The following is a 15,735-nucleotide window of genomic DNA, read 5'->3' as shown; positions in this document are numbered from 1 at the left end:
TTCAGCACGCCCACCCCAGGCCACAGCAATGGCCGCCGCCAATGTCCCAGTCCCTGGAGAGGTCTCACCTCTCACCAGATGCACACAGGGCCTATTAGGTGAGTGTGTTTTCCCCAAAGCACTGTGCACCTTTCTTTCTGGTGATTTTAGGATGCTTTCTGAAACGGGTGAGTTTGCGCGTGGGCCCTTTAAGAACCGGTTTTAATGTCTTTGTGAACCAGCTTTTCTGGGGGTACTCCCCAATGTTTTAGTAGCAGGCAAAGTCAGATATTATGCCAATTGTCTCACTTGTGCTGGGTCCGCAAAATGCCCACAGCGGGGGCGCTCCCCGGCTCAGGGCCCTGCGCCTCCAGGGAGGCTGCGTACCTGTGGGCTGCTCCCCGGTGGCCGTGAAGCTGGCGGCTTGTGAAGGCGGCGTTTTTCCTCTCCAGAAGGGAGTTCCTGCCTCTTCTACCTCAGTTAGGATTGTCCATTGTTGCAGGAGTTCCTCTTATCCAGTTGTCAGTTCTGTGTCAGGGGTAATTTTTCCACGAGTAATTGTAAATTGGCTGTGTCCGTGTCCGCGGGAGGAGGTGAGTTCAGAGTCTGCCTACGCCGCCATCTTGACTTCCTCTCCCAAATTATTTTCTAAGTGATTAACCAGTTTATACTCCCACCAACAGTGTATAAGATTTCCTATGGTCCACATTAGGCTAACATTCAAAATTATCAGATTTTTAAATTTTGCCATATACTGGGTAAGATGAAATATGTTTTTTTTTAATTTGCATTTATCAAATTTCTATCAAACTGAGTACCTTTTAATATAAATATTGGCCTTCTCTGTTTTCTCTTCTGTTCATGAGTTTTTCCTATTTTTCTGCTAGGTTATTTCTATTTTTTCTCATTGGTTTATATAGTCCAGATGGTGTCTTCATGGTAAGATCCTTAACTTAATTACATCTGCAAAGTTGCTTTTTTTTTTTTTTCAAATAGGGTAATATTCACAGGTTCTGAGGATTAGGACATGGACATATCTTTCTGAGGGCCCCCATTCAATGCACTAGAGTAGGTTTGGTATCCTTCTTGTACCCCAGCATCACATTCAAGCCGTTATACTCATGTATTTCTGTGCAAAACTCCTGCTAATCTGAAACTGATGGCATCTTGTCATGCTCCCTTATGTCCCTCCTCTTTCCTTTAATTTGCAGTTTTCCTCCTCTTCCCAATTTACATCTTCATGGATGACGTGGTCAGTATCCAATGTCTCAGTCTCTTCCTGACATCACTACTACCTTCACCTCCTCTCCATTTGAGCTCCCCAATCCTATGACTGTCCTGGGGCCTTGTTATGACTACAAGTTTCTACCTCTTTATCTTGACCTGTCATCTTTAAATTTGACACATCAAGGATGTCCTTCCAGATCTCTTATTCAGTTACCTTTCCCCACATGTGTTCTTCAGCATCATTGAGACCTAGAGCCTCTTGATCCCTCCTTTTTACCCTGTTTATAAGTCCTCTCCTCTCTTTACTAGAACATTGTCTGGTTCATAAAAAGTGCTCAGTGATTGCTGTCTGGTAGTGGTAGCAGAAGTGTTCGTATCCAGATTCATGTTCTATCAGCTTAACCATTTCCTTGCCAATATTCTCAATTCTCTTATCCTATCACCTTTCCATTGTCTTACCTGACCAACCCCAAACCTAAATCAATTACAACAAAACGACATTGTCCTTACCCTCATGGACCTTCAGGCTGATTGCAGAGAGAGACATGAAGTGATAGTGAAAAGTGTCATTAGCGTTCTGAAAGCGAAAGTACAAGAACCTGATCTAGGGGAAAATAAGTATTCCTGAAGATGTGACATTTAAATTGAAACCTAAACAATGCGAAGAACTGGTTAAATGGAGAGTGAAGGGAAGCAAGTTCTGGCAGTTGGAGACACATGCATGACGGCCAGCTTATCAGGTTATTCCAGTGTCAATGTAGGCATTACTTTCTCTGTGAAGCCTTCCCTGACTTCCTGTGTCTAAGTCAGCTGTCCTTTCTTTGTGCTTCCTCAGGCATCTTCAGTTCTCCTTTCTTAGCATGTCTCACAATATATTGTATTTGCCTGTTTTCTTGACTTTCTTCCTCACTGGGCTCTGGAAAGAGTTGGTGTTTGACTTGTTCCTCATAATATCCCAATGCCTACACAGTATCTGACATGTAATACAGGCTTAATAAAATTAGTCAATTTAATAGATCAATGCGAGAAAAGTCCCCAAAGGGCAAAACTTTATGGATACAGGTGGAGGCCAAGTAATTTGCTTTGCCTTTGTGGTGGTTGTATTGATGGGACCTATTCAAATCAATTGAAATCAAGGCATTGTATATTTATTGGAGAGTGTGGCTATTACTCTAGGCATTGTTGAAATGTCTCTTATTCTTCTTCACTCACATGGTACAGTGATATCACTCTTATATCTGAGGAAATCCCATGCAAAATAAATAATGTACAGGGTGTGTTTGGGCAGCACTGAGCACTCAGTCCAGTGGGACAAGAGTATTGTTTTTATATATATGTATCTTTAGAAGCATATAGTACTCACTGGGTCACTACCTGGGTTTCAGGCTCTGTAGCCATGAGGGATTTGGAAATCAGTCCTCAGAATAGCAGTTCTGTGACACCTTGGTGTGTCACAGTCAGTCGTGAGGTAATGTCATCAAAAACTGGTACAAATGTTTTTAGATCTCTTGGAGCTTTATCATGGTTTTGGGAGAAAAGGAGGCAGTTGGGTGGAATGGGAATTTGAATGAAAACAAACCATTAGCACATCACCTCTGGGGCTGATGATAGATCAAGGGTTTTACCCCTTTCAGAAAGATTAGTGCAGTTGTAACTTAAACAAGAGCCCTACGGAGGAAAGAGATGGGGATGTAGGGGAGGGTGCTGGCAGACACCATTTGCTTGTTTAGATTATATTTGATGAAAATCTTTACTTTGAAGTTGTGGCATTAGTTAGGGATTTCCCTTCCAAGAGTTAACATCCTAAGTATTATCAAAGCAAATCTCATAATTGCTATGAAGGCACCAAATTTCCAGTCACCTTAGGGGAGAAAAAGATGGACCAGCTCACTTCCTGCACTAAGATAGGAAACACCATCCCTGAGAGGTGCTGGTTTTTAGACATTGTGGCATTTACATCAACAGATAAAAGAGATTAGATGTAGGCTTCCTGACACATTCCTTCTGAAAGTTGACTTAGCGCAGACGATTTCCAGGATGGTGCTTTCATGTTGGCAATTATAACTTTGGCTTTAGTTATCTTCATTTATCATATTATCGTTTAGGGTAAAACTGAGACTGTCATATTATTGTATTTCTATAATAATTAAGGGGCAGTGGAGTAGAATGAACACCAGACTGAGAGTTTGAAAATCTGAATTCTTAAGTACGGTTCAGCCGCTAATTAAGTAGAGATCTTGGATGAACTACTGGAGGTCTTATGTATTTCAACTCAAAAATGAGAAGACTAGACTAGATCAGCTGATCTCAAGCCATGTCCCTCAGAAACCTTAGGGATCCCTGGCACCCTGCAAAAATCACTCAATAGTGAGCAGAGCAAGTACTGAAATGGGGCTCCATATTGCTACTTCCACTTTGACTAGAACCTCCCCTTTGATCTCCTTTAGATAGTGGGCTTTCTTAGAACATTTTCTTTGGCGAAATGGTTCCCCTGTTCATTTCTTTTTTAAACAATAGACTAGATGACTTCCAAGCGTCCTTGCTGTACTAATATTCCTCTACTCTGTTCTGACTAATCATGAAAACTTTCATAAATTCACATATTAAATATCTTAAAGATTCATTTTAAGATGTTTCCAGAATAAGTCAGATTTAAAAAATATTGTTAGGAAAGATCATTTTAAATAATGTCATAAATGCCCTAATTTGCAGTTTATCTTAAAAATAAGAATAAAAATGTTTAGCTTATTTTATAGCATATCATGAATATTCATCTGAAAATAGATGTTATCCTCAGAATATAGCACCAAAAAGCACGAGAAGTAACTTTTCCTTATTCTGAGAATAATTTACTGAAGGCTAATTAAAAGAGAAAATCTTTCGGGGCCGGCCCGGCGGCACAAGCTGTTAAGCGCGCACGCTCTGCTGCAGCAGCTCAGGGTTCACCAGTTCGGATCCTGGGCGCACACCGACGCATCACTTGGCAAGCCATGCTGTAGTGGCATCCCATATAAAGTGGAGGAAGATGGGCACGGATGTTAGCCCAGGGCCAGTCTTCCTCAGAAAAAAAGAGGAGGATTGGCAGATGTTAGCACAGGGCTGATCTTCCTCACAGGGAAAAAAAAAAAAAAAGAAAATCTTTCAACCAGCGTTGTTTGAATATCTAGTATGGACTAGCCAGGTACTGTTAGGCTTTGAAAATAAAAGAACCAAAAATGTCCTAACCTTGAAGAATATAGTTTAGTGGGAAAGATAGACACATGGACAATTAATTGCAAAGTAATGAGGTATATGCAGGGATGGAATTATATAGCATATAATTAAAAAGTGGTAGAAAAATATGGTGATTAAAAGCATAGGGCCTGTGTTCAAATTCCAGATCCATTGTTTAGTAATATAATGGCTCTAGTTTTACGACTTATTTGAATTATGGCTTCGTTTTCTTCACTAGTAAAATGAGGATAGGAAAAGTAGTTGCCAATTAAATATTATAATGAATGTTAAACACTTGGTCACAATGTCTGCATTTACTACTACTTAAATGGTAGCTGTTGTTATTATAGCACTTGATAATTTTTTTTATCCTGATTTTGTGTGCACTAATTGTTTTGAGACAATTTGTTCCTGCATGTTTTTTAAGCAAAAGCCCTAAATGCCTTTCTTCCAGCTATCTTTGCAAAGGTGTTGTATAGCAAACAGCCTCCGAAGATAGAGATGGTGTCTCCCTCTGGGGCAAAGCACAGATGTCTTTATTGTCCATTAAAATGAAGACACTGTTGGGCCGGCCCCGTGGCTTGGCGGTTAAGTGCGTGCGCTCTGCTGCTGGTGGCCTGGGTTCGGATCCCGGGCGCTCACTGATGCACTGCTTCTCTGGCCATGCTGGGGCCGCATCCCGCATGCAGCAACTAGAAGGATGTGCAGCTGTGACGTACAACTATCTACTGGGGCTTTGGGGGAAAAAGTAAATAAAATTAAAAAAAAAAAAAAAAAAAAAAGACACTGTTGGGGCTGGCCCCATGGTGTAGTGGTTAAGTTCAGCGTGCTCTGCTTCGGCCACCCAGGTTCATGAGTTCAGATCCCGGGCACAGACCTACACCACTTGTCAGCCATGCTGTGGCAGCATTCCACATACAAATAGAGGAAGACCGGCACGAATGTTAGCTCAGGGTGAATCTTCCTCAGCAAGCAAAAATAGAGAAAAAAAAAATGAAGACACTGTCCCCCCCTGGGCAAAAGTCAGGCAGGCTTAGTGCCCGTGAGAAAAGAGCTGGGTTTCCCAAGCTTGGCCTTCCTCTTCTGTAACACAACCCTCAGCATGTGCAGGTGTCACCTGGCCCTCTGTATGTCACCCTGTGGGAAATGGGGCCTGGGGAGCAGATACACGTACTCGCACTATATGGGTGATAAAGTCTTTTGTCTCTGAGTCAGGAGTCTTATGTCTTCTTACAGCATCCAGGGGACTGTGTCAGGCTAACTTGTGGGCTTGCAGGAAGAAAAATCCCAGACCTCTCACAGTTCTTGATACTCGGGAGACTCTGAGGTGGAGATCTCGTCCCATCCAGAAGACTGCAGCTTTTAAACCATATTTTCTTTCTTTCCCAACAGTTTATTATGAAAAATTTTAAGCATACAGCAAGGTGAACACCCATCTACCCACCATCTACTTTATAACAGTAACATTTTACTATATTGTAAAACTTTTTTTTTTAAAGGTTTATTTTATTTTTTTTCCCCCAAAGCCCCAGTAGATAGTTGTATGTCACAATTGCACATCCTTCTAGTTGCTGTATGTGGGATGGCCTAAGCATGGCCGGAGAAGCGGTGCGTCGGTGCGCACCCGGGATCCGAACCCCGGGCCACCAGCAGTGGAGCACGTGCACCTAACCGCCAAGCCACGGGGCCAGCCCTAAAACTTTTTTTTTTAAGTGAAAATAATAATACTTTTGTTTTTTTGTCATGATAATAACTGACATCCGTACTTCACAAACCTTTGAGCTCACAATTAGAGGTCAGAAACAGGCTCAGAAAGGTTAAGGATTTTGCCTGAAGCCCCGTTGCTAGGAATCCTCTCAGCTGCTCAGTTCTCTGACTCCATATTTCCGGCTTTTAGTAAAAGGGTACGTGTTCATTTCACAAGGTCAGAGAAGAATTACATTCCCTCCACCTTTTTTTGCATTGAGGCAAAGAGTGCTTAAACCTGGAATGGGGCTGATCATTGAATCAGGCTCATTGCCCAGTTTAATCTGGATTGACTCTCACTGAAAATAGAAACACCCAATTTAGGAACATCCTGAACTTGGGAATGTCTGCTTTTTTGGAGTGTTATTACATCTGCTTTAACTGACACCACCAGATTTATCTGGACCAGAAACTCTGTTGTTACTCCGATAGACATCAACATGGATCCCTAGAGCTCCTCCAAGATGTTCACGAGCAACTGGGAAGCATTTTTCCCTTGCCATCACCATCAGGAGGAGGATGTGAGGGGAATACAGAGCCCTGGGATGTGATAGAGGAGACACTGTCCTGTGTCAGGGAGGTCTACTGGGGTTTGAAATGAAACTGGAGTCTAATCTAGCTAGCTGTGAATTAAACATCACTGATGATCTGGCCTGAGCCCCCTTCAAAATTTGTCATATTGTTTTATAGGAAATACATTAATTTATAAGTAAACTTTTGGTTGATCACATATTGCAAGTTGGAGATACATGATAAATACATATGAACATTAGGCTTTGATATTAACATTTGTAACTTTAAAAATATGTCACTATTATTGCATGCAAGTGTATCATGACACACCAGCCAAGAACGTGCCTTATTGAGTTACTCTCATAATGTGTTCGTTTTGAACCCCAGAATCTTTTTCACAGTTGTCAGTGGATCCGCTCTCTCGGAGTTCATAAAAACAACAATACTGTTAATGAATAATATAACACTGGCACTTTGCACAGATAGCTTGCACATTGGAAGTACTAAAAATATTCATTGACAAAATTAATGAATGAACTTATACTTCAAGAACTGTTGCATAAGAATATGCAGAGATATATAACGTTTCATCACTTCTAAGATGCAATTTTTTTCATATTATAATTAATATCTCTGAAATTAAAATGTCTTAATTTGATAACATTGGCAGCATTTTTTCTTTCATGTAAAAATTAATGATACATCTTAGAATAATTTTTTATACTCAGTGAAATGCACTTTATATTTCTACTTGACCTGTGTATTGTGTATTCCTGCTAGGAAGGCCTGTCCCTTCATTACATTAAGAGGTGGTATATTCATTTCTCATAATTCACAATTTAAAAGAGAACATTTTCGGGCCGGCCCCGTGGCTTAGCGGTTAAGTGCATGCGCTCCGCTGCTGGCGGCCCGGGTTCGGATCCCGGGCGCGCACCGACGCACTGCTTCCCCAGCCATGCTGAGGCCGCGTCCCACATACAGCAACTAGAAGGATGTGCAACTATGACATACAACTATCTACTGGGGCTTTGGGGGAAAAAAATAAATAATAAATAAAAAATTAAAAAAAAATAAATAAATAAAAGAGAACATTTTCAATAGCTTTTCTTTTAATAGCTTTAAATACGTGTCCATACCTACTACCATTCATTTATGTGATGGGTAGGGCCTAAAACTTTCTCTCTCCTGTGAAGGTACTCTGCCAAATTGTCAGCTGCAACTACCTGCTGACATAGGAATGACAGTTGAGTCTCTACTAGCAGAGGGTAGGGTGTGGGCGTCCATGAGCCATCCTGGATTTTAGCAGACTGAGCTCCACCTCAAGAAAATTTCCCCATTACTCAGTGGTCACTTCCTATGTCGCTCTATTAAGGGTTCATCACCTCTACAGTACCTAGAGTTGCACTTCTTAGCTTTTGACATGCACTTCTGTGTGGGCTCCTTTATCTGTCTTTATGTTCATTATTTAAGTGTTGCTGTTGGAGTGGGCGGGAGCGCGCTGTCTGGATTGTCATGGCAACCAGAAACTCATTTTTCTAATCTTGTCATTGGCTATCAACTGATACTTTGTAAATCCATTATATAAAAAGGCTCCACATGCCAGATCAAATCAATCTTGTATGGATGACTTTTTTTTTTTCATAATATTTTAGGATCAGACTCCAGACTGGTTTCTTCATTGGTTATGATGTCAATAGCCTAAAGACAATGACTGTGTAGTGAGGTTGGGGACAGTAATGTGTCAATTCAAAACCCAGAGTCCCTGGCCATTTGTCTAGCTTATTTTCCCCTTTTTTGCTTTTCTGTGATAATTAAACATAATTCCAGTGAATTTATAAAAGTAGAGTACTCATATCCTAGAGGTGATACTTGAACATATCAGCCTGGGGAAATTCACTGGCTTATTCTTTGTAGATTGAAACATGTCTTTTTAATTTTGTTCAGAATTTTATAGCTTCCTCTGCTAATGGCATTAGCAATACCTTAAAAGAGGTACTAAGTGCTCTTTTCCTTCAATTCCTGAAATACAGAGCAGCAGAGGAGATGGAAGAATATGACTAAATGCCTTAAAGTAGAAACATGCATGCTTTCATAAAGGATTTAATTTTTATAGTGGTTCAAACCACTGAAGTGCTTGGGTTTGAATTGTTGCCTTTGCATTTGATAGTACTGGATTTATATAAAAACAATGATTATTGATCGTTTGCTTTGATGTGATTTGTGATGGCCTCATTTGTTATCAAAATTGATGACAGACATGCTCATCTGGGATTTCCATTGGATCTCAGGGGGCTCTTAGCACATAGGGAACGAGATTAGGATTTCTGAGACCTGCTGAGACCCGTAGCTCAGTGGATGGGACCGTCCAGAGATACTTTGGGCCATGTGTCATGGACTCTGGAACGTGCATTCTCCAAGGAGTTTATGAGCCATCAACTTATCGAGCAACATTCAGGCTAATTTTTTTTTTTTTATGGAGGACATGGCGTCTTCTTTAGTTTTTTATTATTCTTTATGCCATGTGCTTTCTTTTCCATTTGAAGGCTCTCCGGATAGTTCAGTCGGAAAAGGAAGAAGTGGGCATGTTTAGAAATACCCGAATTGGCTGCTAGGTTTGAAGTCTCTAAGCTTGTGATTCTCAAACAGGTGCACGTCAGAGAATACCCGAGGAGCTTTATAAATAAGAATGTTCAAGTCTCTCGGACATCCTCATTCACAAGCCTCCAGAGCTAAGACCCCGAATGTGTCTTTTAATTTTAATTTCAGGTGCCTCTGCCCCTTCCCTGTAGCTCAGAACCACAGACCTACTAAAGATTCTGTTACTGATTTATTTGGTGTATACCTTATCATTTGTGTATCTCGATTCAAAATTTTGGAGAAAGTCACATGCGTGGAATCTTTCTAAACTTCCGGTTTGAAAGTCAACTTTCGATTATATTCACGGCCATACATTCCCTTACATTTGTATTGCACTTTACATTTTACAAAATGCCTGCATTTCATCCTCACTGCCCTCTTGTGAGACAGGCCATGGCCAATGTGCATGGATGTGCATGTTGGTTCACTGCACATGAGCCCCTGGTTGGGGGGACATGTGGGGCCTCAAACCTGGTCTATACTGTAAGTGCTAAACTGTGAGCCTGCACCAAGCTTGGTTTGCCCAGAGACATCTTCTAATTCTCACAAAGGTGTGCCAGGGGCTAGCGGCAACTCTGAGGTAAGCAAACTAGGGATTATTGTCCCTATTTAAGACATGAAGAGCTTGAGAGTATCAATAGCTTTTCCAAGGCTTCACAGGTAATGAGCGGCCAGCTCAGGCAATGACACTTGGCTTAAGCCAGTGCTTTTCTGCCTTCCTGGAAATTATTCTTGCATATTCTTTCAGATACCCATGTAGTTCCACCAAAATAGTTTAGCAAATGCGCTGGTTGTTCATTGAAACTGGTTTCTGGCCATATAACTGCATAGAAAGCTTTTTCTTTTTGAACAGGAGCAATTTAGTTGATTTTGGTTGTGACTTGCATTTGGAAACAAACCATCATACAAACAAAACAAAACAACAGGCTGAAAACCTTCGAAATTCCAGACTATGCTAAACATCTAGACGAAAAAATGGAAAATCACTAAAATTTCTGGGAGTTTTCGTAAAGATGATGATGTGTATAAGATCATCCTTAATGACATGATTGTTTCATGATATACTGAAAACAGTAGTAGGCTGGAGATGAGGAAACTCATCTTCTAGTCCCGATATTCTCCCTAGTTTCATGCATGCGTAACCCAATTTATGATGAAATGATAAACCTCTAGCTTTTTTTGCTGGAAATTAGTCCTACACAAATGTGTTTCTTGGCTAGTCTGCATGGTTCTGAGGATGGGCCTTTGTATTCATTTGGCCACGTCTCCAAGCCCGCACCAGCTGCTGCTGTGCCCCGAATCTCCCCGGATCACTGCCCAGCTGGACATGGCTCTTCTCTATTGACCGTTGCTGCTGCCAGCATCACTCTTGCCTCTTATTTCCCAAGCCTGGAAACAAGACCTTCCTCTCAACTCCTCATGTGAGACAGAGATCAGGCTGTAAGTGTTGATGTCTCTTTTTTAAATGTTTGCAGTAGTGTATGGGAAGCACAACACCAAGAATAACTTATAGGCTGGTTCTCTATCTCACTACTAGCCTGTCTCCATGTGCCAGGGGTGGCTCACTCAAGGAGACTGGCAGAGCTCCAGGCCTCTCCAGACATGGGGGTCCAAGCATAATTGACTCTCAGCTACAGAAACAGGAGGCAGTTTTTTTCCCTCGTCTCGTTTTAAGACCTGCCCCATAGTCTTCAATTTCGGCTCTAGGTTTCGTATCTTTCTGGGATTATTAACAGTAGCGGCATCCATTCACTTTAAGAGAAACCTCACTTCTGCCCAGACGGATGTGGTATCTCCCTAGGGACCCTGCAAGACAGTCAGTTCAGTCAAAGTCATTAGTCAAGTCAGACATCAGCAAATTAATCAAAGTCTGAGTTATTCCACCTTAAATACTAGTCCATCTGGGTGGGACATTGAAGCTTTTTGAGTGTGTAGCTGTGCCACGGTTAGTCTAAGTCTATCTTAATCTCTCCTCTGAAGATTTCAAATAAGCCTGGGTCCAGGCTTAAGGGTCACTTTTTATACCGCTGTATGCCAAATGGAAATGAAAAATCCTTGATAGGGTTTTTAAAAGATCAAATATAATGCATGATATCGATGCTATTTAAGTGGTAGATTTTGTACAAGTACTGAGTTTAAAATTTTAAAAACATTTATGTGTTAATTTTAATTTAACCAATACTAAAATAGTAATTACCATGTGCCATGCACTGTTATAAATGCTTTAAAAAATAACACATTTCATGACATCCCTTTGAAGTACTATGATTATATTCATTTTATCTCCTCTCTGAGGCTCAGAGAGGCTAAGCAAGCTGCCTGAGGTCACACAGCTAGCAGAAGGGTCATTCTTGTTCTAGAATCCACGCTCTTAGCAATCTTGCATAGGCTTAGAATTTTGCCGTCCAAGACATGACCAAAGTAAATAGAAAAATTTATTTACTTGCAATCTGAATGAATCCTTAAAGTAGGGTGTTTTTAAATGGAAACAATTATCCAAATATATAAATCATCAAGAAAAGAAGGATCTGTGTTCTTTCAGATGCCAGAGTTGTATGGCTTATTATTGAATTTTTACGTGTATCAGTTAGAAAACCAAAATAAGGCTCCTATCCTTAATCTAGGGCCCTGCCACTTAAAGTGTGGTCCCAGATTAGCAACATCAGCATCACTTGAGAGTTGGTTGGAAACGAGGATTCTCAGGTCCACCCAGACCTACTGAATCAGAATCTGGATTTTACCAAGAGCGTGAAGTGATTTATACGCACGTTAAAGTCTGAGAAGCCCTAGTCTGGAGCAGTATGTGTTCTAGCACTGACATAAAATTATAACATTACACAGATGTAAGCAGCTCTTTACCAAATGTGCCCAGGGAGGGCGCCGTTACGTGGGCATACCTAGAATGTACTTGCAGCATGCCACTGTTCATCAGCTGGAGAACTCTGTGCTGGTAAATAGTATTTATCATTAAGAAATATCCCTCTTTAAGGTTTCTTCTATCTGCTCTAGACCTCCCAGAGCACCATTTCCAAGCTCCATTTAAAGGCTCTGAGGTGATGTGGGCCCATGTAATTCATTCCAGAGCATTATTTGTGGATCTGTTTGAATACGTTAGTGTTATCTGGGTGTTGGAGGCTGTTGTGTGACATCGGCTTTGTCAGATTTCAGATTCTTGGTACTTTCTGCTCTCCTGGTTTATGGTCTGACGCTTCGCCTCCAGCCCAGGGGATTGCTGCCTCCTATCTCTCCACATGACTCCTCCTGTCTGGTCCAGGCCTCTGCGTGCTGGGTTTCTCTTGTGCCTTCCTTTCCTGCTTGAACATCCTGATATCCATTAGCAGGATAATGGATACTCACACCCCTCTCCAGATTCTTGAAATTGTTTGTATCCTCTAGCTATGCCTGATGGTGGAGTCTATTCTCCATGCTCGCAGTGACTGTGCCTGGGGTCTCTAGGACTGCTCATACATCTGGTTGAACCTAGTTTCTGATCCTTCTCTTCCGGGCTTGCTCTGCCTCATGTCAGTCCACAACTCAACAGCAACCCTTGCGCTGGACAGAGGTCCAAGCCCTCCAGGCACTTCTTTCTTGTAGATGAGCATGAGACCACGAATGCTCTATAAAAAAGGTAAGGCTGTGAACGTATTCAATCAGGGGGGCTAAATTTTGTTTCCATTTCTGCTGTTCTGTCAGAACAGCCTATTCTGCTAAATGAAAACATGAGCAAAAGACAATATAATTTGGTTAATAGGAGAAATTGAATCCCATGATCAAATCAGATTGGATGTTGTATGATCCAATAAATTGTAGAAATGAAATAATGTGCCCAGAGACACTAGCAGGATGCTTGGTCTACAGTAGGTGTGTTAATAAGTGCTAGTTCTCTTTCTCCTGGCAGTCAGTTCAAATAAAATCGAAAAGGACTTTGATGCGGTGGGTAAACCTGAGTTTAGTGTCTATATTCTAAGTCTGTCTTCCTGGGGGCATATAGTAAGCATTATAAGAAAAGTCTGAGACCATTAAATTCTACTGGACAGCTCAACCATTACAGTCAGCAGAGCACCATCAAGAAAAGTTATTTTTTTGACAATGGTTTTCTCGTAATCAATAAAAGCTACAGAACAGTCTCTGCAAAACCCAGGGTCTCTGTAGGAGTGTGATGCCAGCTTGCAAATGAACAGTATGTGTTCTGTTCAACTTGGTTCAAATCATTGAGCATCTGGTTTATGCAGATAATAGAGAGCATTTGTCCAGACACCTGGCATGTGCAAATTGCTTCTCATCTTTATACTTGCAAATTAGGAATCCAAGACCCCTGCAAGGTTATGAATAAATAACAGGGCTAAGGGCTTATAGACCAAAGTCATCGTTAAAATAAACAAGCTTTAGCTCAAGATTTAACAAACCAGCCACCCTGCAAGTAGTACATTTCCAGTTCTTCATTGTCGTTTTTGTGGCTTATGTTCTTCAGTCATTTCTTTTTTTTTTTTAAGGGATTGTCCTCATTTCCTCATTTTGATGGCCTTTGGCAGGTGGTACACAAAGGAAATATGGTTTAATATAGAGAGCTTGGTTGGTACAAGAATGAGGTTAGAGGCCTTTGATTTTCTACTGTTCATAAAGTGTCTTTTGGTCCAGGACAAAGTTGTGAGGAAGTAAGTCTTTCCATTCTATGGGGTTCCCCTTTCTCTACCCTGATTTTGCCCTTTGGGGGTTGCCTGTCCCCAGTGTTCTTTTTCTTCTTTCCCCTTCTGAAAACTTGTTTTCAGGAAATGTACAGAAAAACTCATGCTAAGGAGCAGACAGCTGCTAAAATCATAATATATTCCTTTTACCATTGGTATTTTTAACTAGAGACAAGAAACCACAAGTCAAAGAGAAAAAGGAATCTGTTAATAGCAGAATATTAGGCATTAGTGAGCAGGTGGAGAAAATATTTTGACGGTGGGAAGGAGATCTTAAGTTCCATCAAGTCCACATAGGCTACTTGCTCTGCTTACACCTAAGAAAGGCTGTTCTTCAGGGTTGGAAAGACAGAACTGAAATGAAATCATGGAGGAGAAGAGCGGATATATGTGAGATCAGCGGAGGAAAAGAGAAAAGAGAAATATTTTTGTAATGCTAAGGAGTTGAAGTTATCTTATTAGTTAAGAAATTAAGGCTTTAGACTAAGATGGAAAACATGGGTGCTTACAACTCCTACTTAATCCTGTGGAGGCTATCCTGAAAATCTGGTGTGCTTGCAATGTAAAGACATTCTTTTGAAGAGCGATAAGTCCTTATGTAAAAGTTTCAAGTCATTATTTGTTTTGTTAGTATTTTCACTTGTTTCATGTTTGATTTTCTTAAAGCACTTTTGCACAGAAAATAAACCTTACACAGTAAAATTTAATCAGATATAGTATGGTAGCCAGCCTCCAAGATGGGCCCCCACTGACTCTTGCCCCTTGGTATCCATAGCCTTGTGTAGTCTTTTCCCCATATCGAGTATTGTCGAGCAGTGTGACAAGTAGGATATTGTGGAAGTGACACTGTGTGACTTCTGCAAGGTTGGGTCTCAAATCCATTGAAGCTTCTGTCTTATACTCTCTGCATCACTTGCTCTGGGGGAAGCCAGATGCCATGTGATAAGAACACTCAAGCAGCCCCATGGAAAGCCTATGAGGAGAGGAAATAAAGTCTCATGCTATTAACCAGCTCCAACTTGCCAGCCAGATGAATGATTTTCCTTGGAAGCAGATTCTCTAACTTCAGTCAGGCCTTCAGATGATACCCCAGCTGACATCTTGATCACATCCTCATAAGGGACCCTGAGCCAGAACCACCCAGCTAAGCTGCTCCCAAATTCCAGACTCACAGAAGCTGTGTGTTATAATAAATATTTATTGTTATTTTAAGGCAGTAATTTTGGGGGTAATTTGTTATGCAGCAATAGAAAACTAATATATGTGGCTGCAAGTTTGAAAAGTCAATAAATCAAGTCAATAAATGTGACTCAGTGTCCTCCCATGGCCCAGCATGATTCTAGACATTGCAGTTAGAACAAAAAAAGCACAACTTTCCCATTCTCAGGTAGTTCAGGGTATGGTTGAATAAATGGAGTTTATGCACATCACCAAAGAGAAGAGCACAGGGGAAGATGTGCTTGTGTTCTGCAGATATTATGAGTTGTGGAAAGGAGAAAGACAGTGTAAGGTAGACTAGACAGCTAATGACTTGTGGAGGAGGTGGCACCAGAAGTGTCCCACAAAAGAGTTAGGATCACCTGAATGGATTCGAGAGAGGTATTTCTGGTGGGAAGAATGTGATCAGAAGGCATGGTGATGGAAAGGAGCAAGCTCACTGTGGGAGGTGTAGTGTGTGTGTGTGTGTGTGTGTGCGCGCGTGTGTGTGTGTGTGTGTGTAGAAAGGTCTTAAATG

Source organism: Diceros bicornis, chromosome 20 (genome assembly GCF_020826845.1).
Source record: "Diceros bicornis minor isolate mBicDic1 chromosome 20, mDicBic1.mat.cur, whole genome shotgun sequence".
Lineage (NCBI taxonomy): Eukaryota > Metazoa > Chordata > Mammalia > Perissodactyla > Rhinocerotidae > Diceros > Diceros bicornis.
This window is presented reverse-complemented; position numbering follows the sequence as displayed.